Raw genomic sequence first — 16000 nt, forward strand, 5'->3', positions numbered from 1 at the left:
GAGCGATCGTTTTAGGATTAAGGGATCCCAGTTCGAATCCCGGCTTGTCCGTGTTATATGTCGAAGTGTCCTTGGGTAAGACACTGAGCCCCCAATACCCCCAATAAGCAGGTTAGCGCCTTACATGGCTGCACAGATCACGACCGCTATTGGTAAATGTGAAGCACAATGTAAAGCGCTTTGGGAAGTCATTGACTTGAAAAGCGCTATATAAATGCAGATCATTTCATTTCATTTCATTTGTTGTGGAGACCCGGGTGCTAAATGACTTGTAAACGACCTGATTTTTTTTATTTTTACACGTTCATATTAGCGTAATCTTTCATACGGAAGATTACGATAACGCGGACGTACGATTAGCCTGGGTTAGCTTTATGATTACGTTAAACAGTCATGGTAAACATTCAGGGTGTTGGAACGGATTAAAACGATTTACATTATTTTTAATGGGAAAAATTATTTCGGTGATCGAACAAATCAGTTTTCGAACAGGGTTCTGTGACGGATTATGGTCGAGAACCGAGGTTCCACTGTATTGACAGAGAGTGGTGTCAATCGAAAGGTCAGAGGCTAGTGACCATAACAGGACAAATTTTATGAGTCCGTTTTTTTAAGGGGAGTTTTGGAGCGAAAAGAGCAAATTACTACTAGAAACGTCCATAAAGGCAAGAAAGGTTTTCAGGCAGATTTTTTTTTTTTTTTTAATCTGTTGTCGTTATCGTGTGTTTTAGAGTAAACATTTTACACGGATGGATTCTCTGGGTTATCTTGGATGTAACAATACTATCTTCCGAGTCATTCCTAAGACTTAAAAAGTGGTCGGCGGCGCCCTCTGTTGGCTGCGGCTGCATGGGCTCGCTACAACGGGTCAGGTGCAATCGACATTTCGTTCTGTGTACAATGTTACACAGAATGACAATACAAGGAAATTATTATTATTATTATTATTATTATTTCTGGACATTCAAAGAATTTAATGACGGTCAGTAGACACATTTTTATAGTTTTTGGCAACCCTGTTTCTGACTGATCGTGATGTTTAAGCTTTCCAATGATGTGTGGCATGAGGTAATTCAGTGACTGCTGACATCGTACTGACACATATTTGTTTATCAAAGTTTAAATGGCCCGCTGGTGGGAACTTTAAGGGGTTAAAGTCAACAACACAGAATGCCTGAATTCATTTCTAGTTCATACTGCAGTCAAGGTGAAGGTGTAAACTGCACAGTTTGCCTGGCAGCGGAGATTCCATGATCAGTAAGTCATAGAAGCTAAGTACTTAGCTTGGCCTCCAGGCTTTAGGGCTAGCTTGGCCTTTTGGCCGTACCTCTTGCTATGATCTTTGATTTTTGCATTTCGGAGATGGAATAAGAGCTTGCTCTGTCCACTCCACGCATCGGCCCAGTATTGCAGTACCTCCGGGAACGGTGCATTCGCAATGATCGCAGCAAGGCTTTAGGGCTAGGACCTTAGCTTGGCCTTTTGGCTGAGAGTAAGTGCCCCGGCTCCTAGGCTTTGTAGCGTATTATGAACTGACCGATAACGGATAATGGATAATGAATAACGAAGATAGAACAATAACCCTTAAAAACCCCAAAACCTCAAGTGTCCCGGCTCCTAGGCTTTGTAGCGTATTATGAACTGACCGATAACGGATAATGGATAATGAATAACGAAGATAGAACAATAACCCTTAAAAACCCCCGCACAGTTTGCCACTGGTATATGACAATAAAGACCATTTATTTATTCAACTGCAATTCTGTGTTCCGTGATTTTATTCGTATATCCATAGTCGTTATTTTGTTACAGTCGTATGTGTTCTATGTTACTGTTATCTAATAAATAAATGTTTTTACTTGGCTGGTTTTGACTATAGCAGGTTTTTGGAACACAACCCCTGTGAAAATAAAATCCCTACTGTATGAAATTGTTGATCAATGTAAAATGTTTAGCAGTTGAATGACATTGATGGAAAAATAATATTTTTTTTCACCAGACACCGTCGATGTGTGTGGAATAAGACAGTCCCTTAGCAGAGGGAAGCCATTTACTCCACATGTGGTATTGCCAGATTTTTTTTTTTCCAATTTCAAAGTGATTCTGTTTCCAATTCCAATTTTGATTTTTCATCGCAAGAAGAAAACGTCAACCGTGATCCATTTTCCTTGCGATTGCAGTTACCAAACTCCTGGAGCGCCTCCCACAAAAACTTCCAGGAAGCACAAAAGAAGGCTTCATTTGTACTTTAGCAATGTTCAGGTTAAAACGAACCATCTTAGTGGCCGCTGTTGAACCTCAAAAAGACATTTGGGGTTAAGGCCTCTCTAAACTTTATACACTGTGGAATAGAAGACATACCATACTAGAACCGCTTTCTTCCATCTTCGTAACATTGCTAAAATTCGTTCTATACTGTCTCAGTCGGATGCGGAAATTATAATTTATGCGTTTGTTACCTCCCGTCTCAATTACTGTAATGCACTACTCTCTGGTCTCCCGAAGTCTAGAATAAAGTTTCTTCAGCTGGTACAAAATGCCCCAGCAAGGCTTTTAACTAGGACAAAAAAGTCCGATCACATCACACCGATTTTGGCTAACCTGCATTGGCTCCCAGTTAGCCTTAGATGTGATTTCTTAGTATTATACAAAATCATACATGGACTTGCTCCCCCTTATCTTTCAGATCTGATTTCCCCCTATGTCCCGGCCCGAAGCCTACGTTCTGAGAGTGCCGGTCTTCTGGTGATCCCAAGAGCAAAGAAGTGTTCTGCTGGTACGAGAGCGTTCTCCATCCGGGCACCGGTGCTGTGGAATGCTCTTCCCCCTGAGATCCGATCTGCAACCTCAGTAGAAATGTTTAAATCTAAGCTTAAAACTCACTTCTACTCTATAGCATATGAATAACCTACTCTTCTCGTCGGCTCCAGAGCAGGGGAATGTATAATAATATTCTGAAAAATAGCCTGTGTAATATAGTGTAATAATCTGTGAAGCCCTTTGAGACTCTTACTGATTTAGGGCTATACAAATAAAAATGACTTGACTTGACCATATTTTCTGCACTCAAGGGAACACCATATTCTAAGGCACCCCCAAAAAATGTGCCTTTTGTCATATATTTTTCATACATAAGGTGGACCAAACTATTAGGTGCCTGTAATGGGCTCTATGCACGACTTCCGCGTTCGAGTAAGGATGGTTAGTCATTTCCGGTCTCTCGTAAACAGCACCAACAAAGCGCGAAATAGGGTCATGGTGGAGTTAACTTATACATGCTGTTTGTTGGAGTTGCTGAAGATCGTAGGAAATGATGTCCGGAGAATCGTCCAAGCGTCCAGCGCAGCACCACAGACCAAACTTGAAAAATTAAGAGTGACACATTTTAGGGAGGTCAGTCATGTTGCTCCAAGCAAAGCAGAAAACCTGGCAGAAAGACTCATCCGAGGAACACAACAAACTGAACACATTAAGAGGGGTCTGCAAATAGAATCAAGTACCTTAAAGGATAATGTTGTTTTAAAAAATATCAACTTAACCACGTGCGGGCTAGTGCTTCATCCAGATGCACCGTGGTTGAGTGCATCACCTTATGGGCCTGTATATGACCCTATCGAGCGACCATGATTTGGGCTCGTTGACATTAATTGCCCAAATATACAAAGTTGCATAGATTGCAAGTACCTCAAAATTGATCATGATGTGCATAGGCTGAAAGAAAGCCATTATTGGCAAGTCCAGGGGCAGTTGCTGATTAAAGGACTTGAATGGTGTGACTTTGTTATCTTTGCCAATGAAGACATTCTAGTGCAGCGCATTCAGAGACAATGCTGTGTTGCATTGTATGAAACAAAAAGTTTTTTTGTTTTTCTTGTACAAATTGTTGGGAATTTAATATTAAAATGTACCGTTTACCAAATTGTTCGAATTAGTTATATTAGTTAATAGTGTGAGATAATTCCTTTTTGTAGGCCACCTTTCCTACTAGTGGTCTAGTGGTAAATTTTATGTGCCCTCACCACCAACAACTGAGGTTCAAATGTCATGATTGCTGATTAAGTGCACCTGTGACTACCCAATTGGCGCCAACAGCCCTGAGCGCTGATTGGTTCAAATACTCTTTTTAAACCACCGGAAGGAAGCCGTCAGACCGTTTGCGAACCTATGCTCCCAGCCAGGCAAGCTCATACCTTCCGACATTTTCCTGCCCTGTTTTCTCCTGCCTGATACCTGTTGCCGACCTGTTTCTGGACCGGTTTCTGCCCTGCTCTTACATCCCGACCATCGACCTGTTTCCTGCCTGATACCTGTTGCCGACCTATTTTCTGGACTCGATACCGCCCTTGCTCTCCCGTACCGGCCAGTCACCAGTATCCCTGCTGCCTACAATTATCCTCGCTCGACACGGAAGTGCGACTTCCGCGTTCCAGCCACCAGCTACCCGTGTCCGTCTATCATCGGATCATGGAACCAAGCTCTCTCTCTTTATCAATAAAATTGTGTAAACGAACGTTACTGGGTCCTGTCTCCGTTTCTGGCTTGTGACATCAAATCCCATAGCATACTATGTATTACAATTTGGGTCAGCAAAGTTGTGGTGAGGCATACAACTCTGAGTAGAACTACACACTAGTAAATATTCCATGCATTTCGTATCAACTGTATTATGCAGTGTAAGTAGCACTTTCACATTTCTGGTCAAATTGGGGGTTTTAGGTGAGCCTTATAGTCTGTAAAATACAGTAGATGCTTTTCTTTGCTGACTTTTGGCAGTGATCAACAAAGCTTCTTTTGGACTCTATAATCTACAGTCTGCTATATTAAGCTGCAGCATGAATAAAAAGAAAGCCTCATCATTTTTTCTCTACCCAAGAATGTTTCCCATTTAAAATCATGACATTCATGACCTTAAAGCAGGGGCAAGAATGGTCTTTGCCCACCCATGGACAAGCTCTGCCCACCCAAAGAAAACTGGATGTAGTGGTGAGGACAGTCTGAAAAAAAGACAAATAAAAGAAGAATAAAATAAAACAAAAAAGGAAAAAGAGAATAGAAGAAAAAAATAATAAAGAAAGAAAAAAGAAGTATGAAGCTGGGGAAAAAAACAAAAGGATAAAAGAGGAAAGTAAAATAAGAAAAATAAAAGAAAAAAAAAACAAGAAAAAAGGAAAAAGCAAGAAACATGAAAAGCTTGCAAAAAATAACAAAGAAGAAAAATGTAAATGGGAAAAGAAAAAGGAGGGAAAGTAGAAATAATAAAGCAAGAAAAAAAAGCTCGGAAACAAAAAAACAATAATAAAGAATAAAAAGAGAAAAAATAAGTAGAAAACAAGCAGGAAGTAGTGATAGAAAAGCAATAAAAATAAATAAAAAGCCAGGAAGAAGGAACCAAAGGAAGAAAAAAATAATTATTCTAAAAAATTAAAATGAAAACCAACATTAAAAAAAGGGGACAAAATAAGTCAAAAGCAGGAGCGGAAAATAAACAAAAAAAGGAAAGAAATAATTAATGAAAGTAGAAAAAATAAGGAAAAAGGCATGTTTTCAGGGGTTCCTTTGTTCTGTACATTTTTAATGCATAAATAATGTAAAGTTCTGTGTTCAATAAATGTACGGTAATCCCTCGGTTATCACGGTTAATGGGGACCAAGACCACCCGCGAAAAGTGAAAATCCGCGAAGTAGCGGGGCCTTTCAAAAATGCTTAAAAGAATGTATACAGGTATACAGTATACCCCCCTGTATACAGTACACCATATAGAATAAGGGTAGAGAGAGAGAGAGAGAGAGAGAGATTCGTGTTAAACAATAAAACAACATTTAACTCTTACAATAAGTTCTTCTAAGCGTAGTTAATGAAAAGACCTTTGCAGTACGATCAGGTAATAGAATAGAACCGAATAGAATACACATTTATTGTCATTGTTACAAAATGGGTTAACATATTGTGACAACGAAATTGGGCATGACACTCCAGGTTCACACATTCACAGTGAGGTAAAGAAACCAAGAAGATAACGATGAATGACTGCATTGGGGCATGAAGAGCTTTATTGCTCCTCGAATGACGCCGCAGACGATGCAGGAGAAGCTGCAGGAGGCAGGTAGTGGCTATAGGAGGTGGCGTAAGGGATGCAGGAGGATCTTCTGCTGTTTTTTTGCGCGTAAGAAACATCGTTACTGGGAGTTATGAACGTTGTTTGCTGAATTTGATGGCTTTTACCATGTTATCATCCATTTCTTTGCCCCTTTTTTGGTGGTCTTTGGCAACAATGAGTACGTCCTGTAAATTATGCAATGTAAGGCCACCTTCTTCAGCTTTGTCACCTTTATCAGTAGCAGACTCGTCTTCCTCCTCACTTGCCGATTTGGTCATTTCCTGTAGGTCCTCCTCTGTCAGTGGGTCTGAGTGGCAGTGTTTACAACCCTTTTGGCATCGTTCGTGAAATATATTGGAGCAGTTTTGCGCATGTTCTTCTCCTTCTTTATGTACCGTACCGTGGATTCATTCAGGCCATATTGTCGGACTACGCTGGCGTAGCTATTTTCTGCTTTCAACTTGTCCAATAAACTCACTTTTTCATTAATCGTTAACATATTTCGCTTTTTCTTTGGTTCACTAGATGCACCAAGGGATAAAGAGCGTTTGGGATGCATCACGAAGGGCTTCAAAAAACTTTTAGACTTAAAAAATCACCGCGAGACAAAGGCTAACTAACTGCAAGCTATGGCGAGAAGCGTACAGTACTGTACTGTATACGAGATAAGCGTGGGCTACTGTAGTGAATGGGCCAATGGGGAGTTGAGTATTCAGCGAGTGCTGGCCAATCAGCTTGCGATTATGCCTGTAATGCTTGGCGTATATGTGCATTTCTTTGGGTTTTAAAATTTTGTAAAATGATGCAATTACTAATTCTAATTTAATATTTTGTTTTCAAATTTTGTAAAATAATGTAATTTCTAATTTTAATATAATATTTTTCATTATTATTATTTTTTTTTAATTATTATTATTTTATTTTATTATTATTATTATATTTTAGACCCCCCCGAAGCTCTGAACCCGCGAAAGTGGAACCGCGAAGGGGCAAGGTTCTACTGTATATGTTTTTTTTTTTTTTTATTCCAATGAATTATATAAACATTTTATTTTATTTTTTTATTTTTTTATTTTAACTTGTTTTGTTCTAAGCAACCTTGAACTGGAATTCCTACATGACACAACAAAATGTTTATTAAGAATATTGACTTTTCAGTGGAACAACAAATAATAAACAAAATACAAATACCTGAAGCGGAACAGAGTTGTCCCCTCAAACATGAATTAAATCCAAAAGCTCACTTTACCTCCATTGAATGCGCTCTATGTTTTCGTTTGCAACGGTGTGTGTTTTCTTACGCTACATGGAAGAAATTGGAAACCAAGCAGCCTCAAGAGAATTGAAGATTAATGAATCGAAAGCTCACAACTAAATGAAAGCTGAAAAACAAATCCCGACAAGTGTCTATCCGTTTGATTTTTTATCAATAATTAAATAAACCACAACCAAATTCAGTTTTTCCACTGCTGTATTTTTTAATACCTTGTCTGTGTTGTGCCAAAAAATGTCTCGGCTGCCCCTGCATGATATGTCCCCCCTCGTGCATACGTTACTGAAACGTGTTTGTATCTCATTTTTGGGGAATGTAATACAACTGTAAAGCACAGAGTATTTGCACCTTGTATGCACGAGGGAAAAAATTTCACGCAAGCAGAGGGCACCTGTGCCCTATTGTGCGGGTGCACCCTTTGTAGTGTTAAACACAGAAATAGAACAAACTAAGGAGCCCGCACTCCTTAACATGGTGCGCCCTATGGTCAAAAAAACGCAGTAGTAGTGCAGTGTTTAACAAAGGGGATTGAATAAAAAGACAGGGACAAATAATATACAAACAAGTGGTCTCACAACAACAAACATAACATCTTTACCAGACGTATGAAAACTATAACCATTAGACATTACCTGTGTTGAGACACAAAACTATTTTTGGGTGGCATATAACTTTTTCGCAAGGGCTTGTTCGGGCCTGAGGGAGTAGAATTTTTTCTAGGAAGATGTCAAGGCGGCAAAACCCAAAATGCAGAAACAGCCATTATGGAATTTTTTACGTCTAGGGCAGGGGTGGCAAACACGTGGCTCTAAAGCCGCATGCGGCTCTTGGCCAATAAGAATGCGGCTCTTGCCTCATCATATTTTTTATATACTGTGGCTCTTTGCCTTGTTTCATGCTTAGTTTTTTTTGTGTGTGTATTGAGGGTGGCCACTTTCCTTGAAATCAACACAAAAACAATACTTGTATTTTAAGGAGAGGAGTGTGTTATGGGAAATAATATGTTTTTAATTGTGTGTGTTTGTGTGTGTCTGTCTGTCATGGCAGTTCAGTGCGTGGTGTGGCTCTTTGACTCTCACAGTCCAAAATTTTGGATCTTTTTGTCAAACTTGTTCGCAACACTTGATCTAGGGTAACCTACCTGGCTGCCTGTAAAATGTGGGGTTAATATTAAATGTATTGTGGAATGTCTTTCTTGAAGAAAAACAAAACCAAAGCTACCTAGCTTTTTTGGGGGCATTTTTCTGGCATTTTTCACAGTAACCTACCTGACTACCAGTGAACGATGATGTTCAATGGCATTGTAAAGAACTGGAAATAATAAGGTCCCTGTGTGAGGCTATTAGGTGCAGGTGGACGCTCTTCAGCCACTTTGTCTGGTTGGTGTTCCAGATCCTCAATCAGGAGAAAACTCTCATTTTGTATCTGATTAAAGTATAACAAATTAAAACAACTATATTGTTTACAGTATTCACCCCTTTTCCCCAATATAATACAAAAAATGAGTGATACATAAATAAATACATTGATAAGCTGTTGATTGGTTAGCTGTAACAGAATAAACTTGAAAAACACTCAAATAAATATAAGGATTAATATTCTCTAGATGAAATACAAATATGCTTTATCAGAATTATGCTTGATTATTGCTTGAACATAATTTCAATGTTTACCATATAAATTTCAAACAGAAAACATCTGAAAATAGCATCTCAGTGATCTGACTTTAGCTGCTGCTTCTTTAAGTCTTTCATTTCTCATTGCCACAGAAAAGTCATGCGCCTTGTAAAACATGGTTCTTTGTGGATTAAAAATTAAACAGCTCTATCATGGCCTAAAATGGAATGCAAATGCCTGAAATATTCTCTTGAAAAGTGTCAAGGTGACTCTCTGGCCCCACTATACAAATAAACTGTACATAGGTTCTTGCACAGATTCAGACAAGACTACGCATTTTAAATGACCAGTCAGCAGAAAATACAGACAGTTTTAGGATTAAAATGCGACGACACTATGTAAGAGTCAAAATCAAACTTTTTTCTAATTATTGTTTTAAATAAAAAGATTTTTGTTCACTTTTGCCACACGTACAGACTTTTCAAATTACTGGATTTATTATACAGTAATTAAATATTGCAGTTTTACTGTCTTGGCATTAATTAATTAATCAAAGACAGCTACAACTCAGCTTTTGTACTAAGCATATTATTCACGATGTGTTAGACAACAATTTGTTGCATAAGAAATCTCAAATATGAATTTTTTAAATTTATAAATAAACTGAAATAATTACCAATTTTACGGATTCAAAATCATTCAAGATTTTAAGTTGAAACGATTCAGTCTATTTGATTCCTACCACCGCTTTCAATATTTAGTTTTGTATTATTTTGTAGAATTTCTGCAGTCACATTTATGTAGTATCTCTGTATTTTTGTAGTATTGGTGGTGTTTTTGTGTAATATGTCTGTTGATATACTTCTCAGGTATTTTGGTAGTATTTCCACCTAAATATTTTAAAATGTAGTATAGTTTTTTATTTGAGTTTTTTTTCAAAGTGTGACACTAGCAGTTTTGGCTGTAAATTGCCAAACAAGTCTTTATATGGAAGCTCGTTAAACAATTAATGTTCAATTACACTTTTTGATGAAAAGTCACACGAAAAACTTTAACCCAAAACAAATGTTTTACCCAGAAGCTCCAGCAAAGCACCTAGAGCAATTTGCTATACGCAGGGCACGCGCAATATTCATTCTTTGCCGAGCGGCGTCTGCACTGAAGGAATTGGTTGGTATCCTCGTTCCCAGTATTTTGTGACATTTTTTTGAAATAATTCTACTTCGACCTTGTTTTGAAACCATTATTTAGGACAAAAATGACAAACAAAATGAGCCTCAAGGCTCTTACGTAACTGCGGGAGGGAGACAAATTTTAAGTGGTATATTTATATTGAAATCATCCAATCAAACGCCACACAGTGAAATAAATTGTGGTAAAAAATGGTTTTTGTCTGGAGAGCGGGTTTGATGGTTTTGTTGGATTTTGTCTTAAAATATACGGTGTGGCTCTCTATCAAAAAAAATCTAAACATTTGTGATTTTATGGCTCTTTGGGTCAAAAAGGTTCCTGACCCCTGGTTTATCAGGAGATCTGCTGGAAGCACATCAGAATGGAGCAGTAATACAATGGCTGTAGAAACATACAGAAACATGAGCTCAACCACGTATACATGCCACAGGAAAAAAAACAGGTCCATGACAAAGCTTAATTAATTATTGTAAAGGCATTGTCATAGCCGAAGTGCAGTCTAGGTAAAGGAAGCCTGAAAAGCGCGAGAGAAGCTGTCAGTTAACGATTACCACTGGACTTTGTGTTTATATTGTTGTAATATTTAAAAATGTTATAAACGATGTCACTGCCCATATTTAGTTATGAATGTAAAATTTCTTAGTTTATTGAGTTGTATTTATGTAACTTCAGGGATGTTTTATTTTACTGTCCAAAGTGGCCTGTTTTGTCACTGTAAGGTCTATTACCTCACTTGTATGCATGAATTACACAATGAGAGAGATAAAACATCCATTTCAGCTCAAATGAAGATGAAGTATGCCAGCGCCAATGATAACATTAAGCAAATTCTACCCCGTTCATTTTAACAAAATATAATTGATTTCCTCAAGCAAAAGATGAGCGTCTCTTGTAAGATTTCCCCAAGGATGACGAGCCTAATGTAAGTGGGATAGTGCTCCATTCAACTGTGGGACCCTTTAATGTTTAACTTTGTAATAGATTTAAAATTGGTTTATGAATTTCCATTTTTTAAAGGAATGTTTCTAAAGCACTTCAGTCATGGCACAAGTAGATTTCTACAGGCATTGTCCTCGAGCTCATTTTTGCCCGCAGTATTCTGTAATAAAGCTTTTAAAGAAACTCTTTCTTACCCGCCCTAATTTTGACCAACTTTTCATCTCATAACTCTGGTATTAAAAATAACACATGGAGCAAGAAAAGTCATTCCTCAAGAATATTTAATGTCAAATCTTTTGTTTGTTAAGATTGGAAGTACCTTAATAATTATTATGCCAATTGTTTTAGAAAGTGTATATTGCTGAAAATAGCCAGCTCTGGTTACGTTGAATTAGCCTACCGACATTGCTAACAATGTAGAGTAATCCCATGCTACTTTATTGCCATTGATATCAACAAACCTTGCATTGTGTTTTGAGCAGACAGTACACAGCAAATACTATCTCTGAGACAGATAGGGAGGGCTTTTTGTATTGGGTGGGCATTGCTGTGTGTGTGCGTGACTGTGATTGGCTGGTGTATGCTGTCAGTCAAAGAGCAGAGCAGGGGCACTAGTCACTTGGTCTATCCAAAACAAACAGTGAAAGCTAGCTTTTCGCTGCTCCTCACCTTAAAATAAATTCCTCAATTAAATTGGACTCTGAGGAAAGTCAGAAGAGGTCAAAGAATCCACGATCACCAGCAGGTGATCAGGCTCAGGTTGGGGCCCGAGTACTTTGAGAGGCTGTATGCGGTGGATCCGCCTAGCAGAGACCTCTCTGCGCAGGACAATGAGATCCTGGTCGCTGATCCCCCTCTAGATTGTGATCCACCTTCCCTGGAAGACACCAGAAAGGCAGTTGAACAACTAAAGCACGGAAAGGCGGCGGGGTCTGTGGAAACAACCCGGAGATTATCAAAGCTGGCAGTGACGCCATCCTCGAGCGGTTGCATGCACTCATTTGTTCCGGTGGAATTCTATCGACTGGAGAAAGGGCATATAGAAGGAGAGGGTAATACCCATGAGTGCCTCAACTCTTGAGTTACTATACTCTTCTCTGTGCTGTATCGGACAGAGTTTGCGCCCAGCTGCTTGCGCAGCAGTGCCCTGAACAGTCAGGTTTCACTCCAAAACGGTCGACGGTGGATCGAATCCTGGTGCTTCCGAAGGCCTGGGGCGAAGACTGGACTCCTTTGCGAATCTTTCTGTTAGGGTTCTGAGAGGCTGGACTCACCGAGTGGGTCGCCCGCATGTATCGTGGCTCTTGCAGCTGGGAGGATACAAGGAGGGCTGGGGCAGGGACCGGGCATCTGCCTGGACAATGGCGGTGAAGGCTGGCGGAGTGGAGGGGTGTAAGCACTGCGAAGTGACTTACCGGCGTGTGCTCTCATACCTGACCTGAACTGACCTCTGTCATAATAGAAATAATATTTGTGCCGCCCCCTTAACCTTGGCTTTCAGTGAGAATTTTAGCCCATGGCGACCGTAAATAAAAAAAGTAATTTTGACGGTAAGTAGATTTTTTTAAATAAAAAAACAAACAACTGCGTCTGCCTAACTTGCCAAGAGACTGTGGCTGTCTTTAAAGAACATAATACCCAGATATACTGTCAGGCAAAAAGTGTGGACTACAAAAAACTAACTGGAAAAAAACGCTATGAAAAGGTGAAGGAACTGGAAGCTGTTTAAACGGTACTGTGGGGCTTTTCATGAAAATGCTACAAAGACAAACTCCGAGGTTGCGACACTGATCACCAAACACTGCAGAATATTTTACGAATTTATTAAAGATTTTTCAAAGAATGCCAGGCTGGCAAGTCAACCTTCACACATTTTGAGTTTACCAAATCCCGTTTTATAAAAAAGTTTGGACAGCCCTGGGGTGGGCCAACCACTTTCTTAAGCTACCCCAGCAATGTGTATCTCACCAATGCCAGATCTATTACCCATGAAACAGGTGACCTGGATCTACAACCTGTGGGGAACAGCTACATTTGAAACGGTTGTATTTCAATATTCATGGAGACCTGGCTCATTTTGCTCATTTTGATAACTGAACCTAGCTTTCAGCGAGTAAACCACTCTCTAAATCGCTTTCGTTTTACTTTTTCATAATGACAATGAAAAGCATTCATTCAAGTGCAATTCCGTGTTTTGTAGTCCTATATTTGTTATTTTGTTACAGTCGTATACTCTCAGTGTGTAATGATGTCATCTTGAGGTAAGTTTTACACTTGGTGGCTGTTATGAATGTGTGAAGCTGCTTCATGATGTTTCTCTGATGAAGATATTTCGAATGTCATTATATCTTGAATCCCAAGAGTTTAAACTTTCTAATGATGTGGCACGGCATATTTCCGTGACTGAAGACATTGTAGACATGCTAAGGGGTTAAGGTACCGTTTATTATTTAAACTCTCTCTGTGTACCGTTTTTCCTTGGAAAATCTCATGTTGGAGGGGAATGTTGAAAGTGTATTGCCTGAAGATAAAGGAGATCTGCTGGAAGCATAACAGGATGGAGCAGTAATGCAATGACGATAGAAACATACAGATACGTGAACTCAGGAGAAAAAAGACAAGCCTTTAACACAGCTGAATGAAATGTTAGTGAGCCTAAAAGAGGAGGAAGAGCAAGGGGAAAAAGTAGGGCACGTCTGCAGATTTAATGAGGCACAAAAGCGCTCTATGACACGCTTGTGTTTTGGACTCGCAGTGAAGAGGTGTACTCGCTTTCCTTTGCCAGGCACCGTGTTGTATAAACACCATCGAGTACATGTCAGCGCAATCACATTTGATCGTTTTTACATTGTAATCCTATTGAGCTGGCCCAGAGTCATTAAATCTCACGCCCCCCATTTTCATCTCGATATGTGAAAAAGAAATCGTAGAGAAATCGCCTCATACGTGTTCAAAGAATGCAGGAATCAAATGACGTCAGAGGGAGCTCTTTTTTTCTGATACAACAATTTCAACAAGAAAACTCAGCGAATCTCAGATATGCGTGGGTCTTTATAGTTTCAACACAGCATGTGTAACCGGTTTTGGCCCCGTCCCTTTCACGTGTACAGGATTCTGTAATCATCAATCCTTGGAAATGTTTTTAATTTTGGGTCAGTTTGCCCTTTGCCGTTATCCCTTGTCCTCCCTTAAGGAGGATTGTTTATACTAATTCGTCCGCCGAGACCTTCCCGAGATGTAAGCAACATTTCTCCACACTGTACGCAAGTCTTTCTACATGTCAGCAAGTCTCCTGAACAAATGTATGCAAATCCATTCTACAAATGCAAGTTTATATTCTACAACATATGTTTTCAGTTCGGCCATTGTGCTACAGATATAAAGAAATCTCTCGATTTTCACTGTTAATGGGGACACAAACCACTTGCGAGAATTGACAATAACACACAACACATCATAACACTAAGAATGTTTTTTTTTTTTTTTTTTTTTTTTGGTCATTTTGGAAAATTAAAACGAAATTGGAGGACATTCGTCAAAATAACACGCAGCTTCAGGTATGACCGAAGAGCCCCCTCTTACTTCAAGACGTGTTCCCCTGTCCACCCCTGTGTGGTCTGGTGTTCTGCCAAATCGTCCTACCAATGCCTAGTGGGCATGTGCACAAAGCTGATTGCGGATTCCTATGGAGAGTCCTTACAATTTTGGTTTGGATTTAATCTTTTTTGACTTGTTGAACTGCTTCCAAATATTGTTCCCTGATGCTTTTAAGCCTCGCATGTTTTTCTGTGGTAGCTTTTTATCATACTGTTCGTTGACTGTCAATCACGCACTGTATGTGTGCATGCCATCCCTCTTTGGTTTCTTGACTTATTCGTCCACTCCCTTTTGGGTTTAATTTTCCTCCTCACAACGGCATTCACTTGTTTTGATTTTCTCACAGTTTTCCTCCTATCACAAATGGTCCCCTTACGTTTATTAGTTCTCCGTCCCCTTGGTTGCCTGTGAGTCTCAGCTCCTTGTTCTTCCAGTGTAGCAAATCTTGACTTCTGGATCACAATTTCCGCCTGATATACGCCTGGACTGTCGCCTTCGTTGCTCTGGTATACTGGACCACTGATTCCTCGTGTAACAACCCTCAATCATGCGCGACACAAGGGTGGCCTAACAAATGAATGTGGTACCACAGTTTTACAGTAATGCAATAAAAACACAGATTTTGAGAGAATTCTAAAAAACTCAAAATAATGGCATTTCAACTCTGTTACACTCGCTTGACTCTTGGATTACTATTTTTGCCTCTGGGGTTCGAGATACTGTGGTATTGCTACCTGACTTTCTATGTACTGAACCTGCCCAAATAAAATACCCCAGTTTACCGTGTTAATCTGTGCTTCTGCACAAAGCTTTCGCACGACTCAGAGTGGATTCAATTTGTTTCCTTTTATGTACAGTTTTCCTTAAATGATGTTTTGGGAATTGATATGTGTCAGGTCGTAGTAAAACCATTACCTTACCTAATGTTTTTTTTTTTTTCATTGACCACACATCTGTGATAATCCTTTCTATTCTAAAAGAAAACCGCTATCCTTATTCCTTTATTGTTCAATTTATTTTGTCCACCCAACCATCGTTTTTGGAAACTAAAATAAAAAACTATACTACATTTTAAAAGCTACTATGGCTACTTACTGACAAATTTTGAACGATCATATTACTTGATATTGTTTCTCAGCAAAGCAATTACTGTTTTTTGGGGGCCGGATAGAAAAAAAAAAACCCTACTAGGCCCTCGCTATGAGACGATTTACTTTTCACGGTTTCGCTATGTCATGGATTTGCATTGTGCATTGTGTTCTGATTGGATAAACCAGTGGTCTCCA

The 16000-nt window shown here is 39.3% G+C and overlaps 1 long non-coding RNA gene and 1 pseudogene across 1 annotated transcript; both read left to right on the forward strand.

Annotated features, from left to right (window-relative positions):
- The first annotated feature begins 1150 nt into the window (after nt 1-1150).
- LOC148351285 (uncharacterized) lies at nt 1151-3051 on the forward strand. Its single transcript, XR_015852799.1, has 2 exons — nt 1151-1257; nt 2687-3051. It is a non-coding gene; the product is annotated as an uncharacterized LOC148351285 (long non-coding RNA).
- Nucleotides 1305-1438, forward strand: LOC148351286 (U2 spliceosomal RNA; annotated as a pseudogene).
- Nucleotides 3052-16000: the final 12949 nt, after the last annotated feature.

The sequence above is a fragment of the Urocampus carinirostris genome, chromosome 15 (assembly GCF_059441175.1).
Source record: "Urocampus carinirostris isolate Australia breed hairy pipefish chromosome 15, RoL_Ucar_1.0, whole genome shotgun sequence".
Lineage (NCBI taxonomy): Eukaryota > Metazoa > Chordata > Actinopteri > Syngnathiformes > Syngnathidae > Urocampus > Urocampus carinirostris.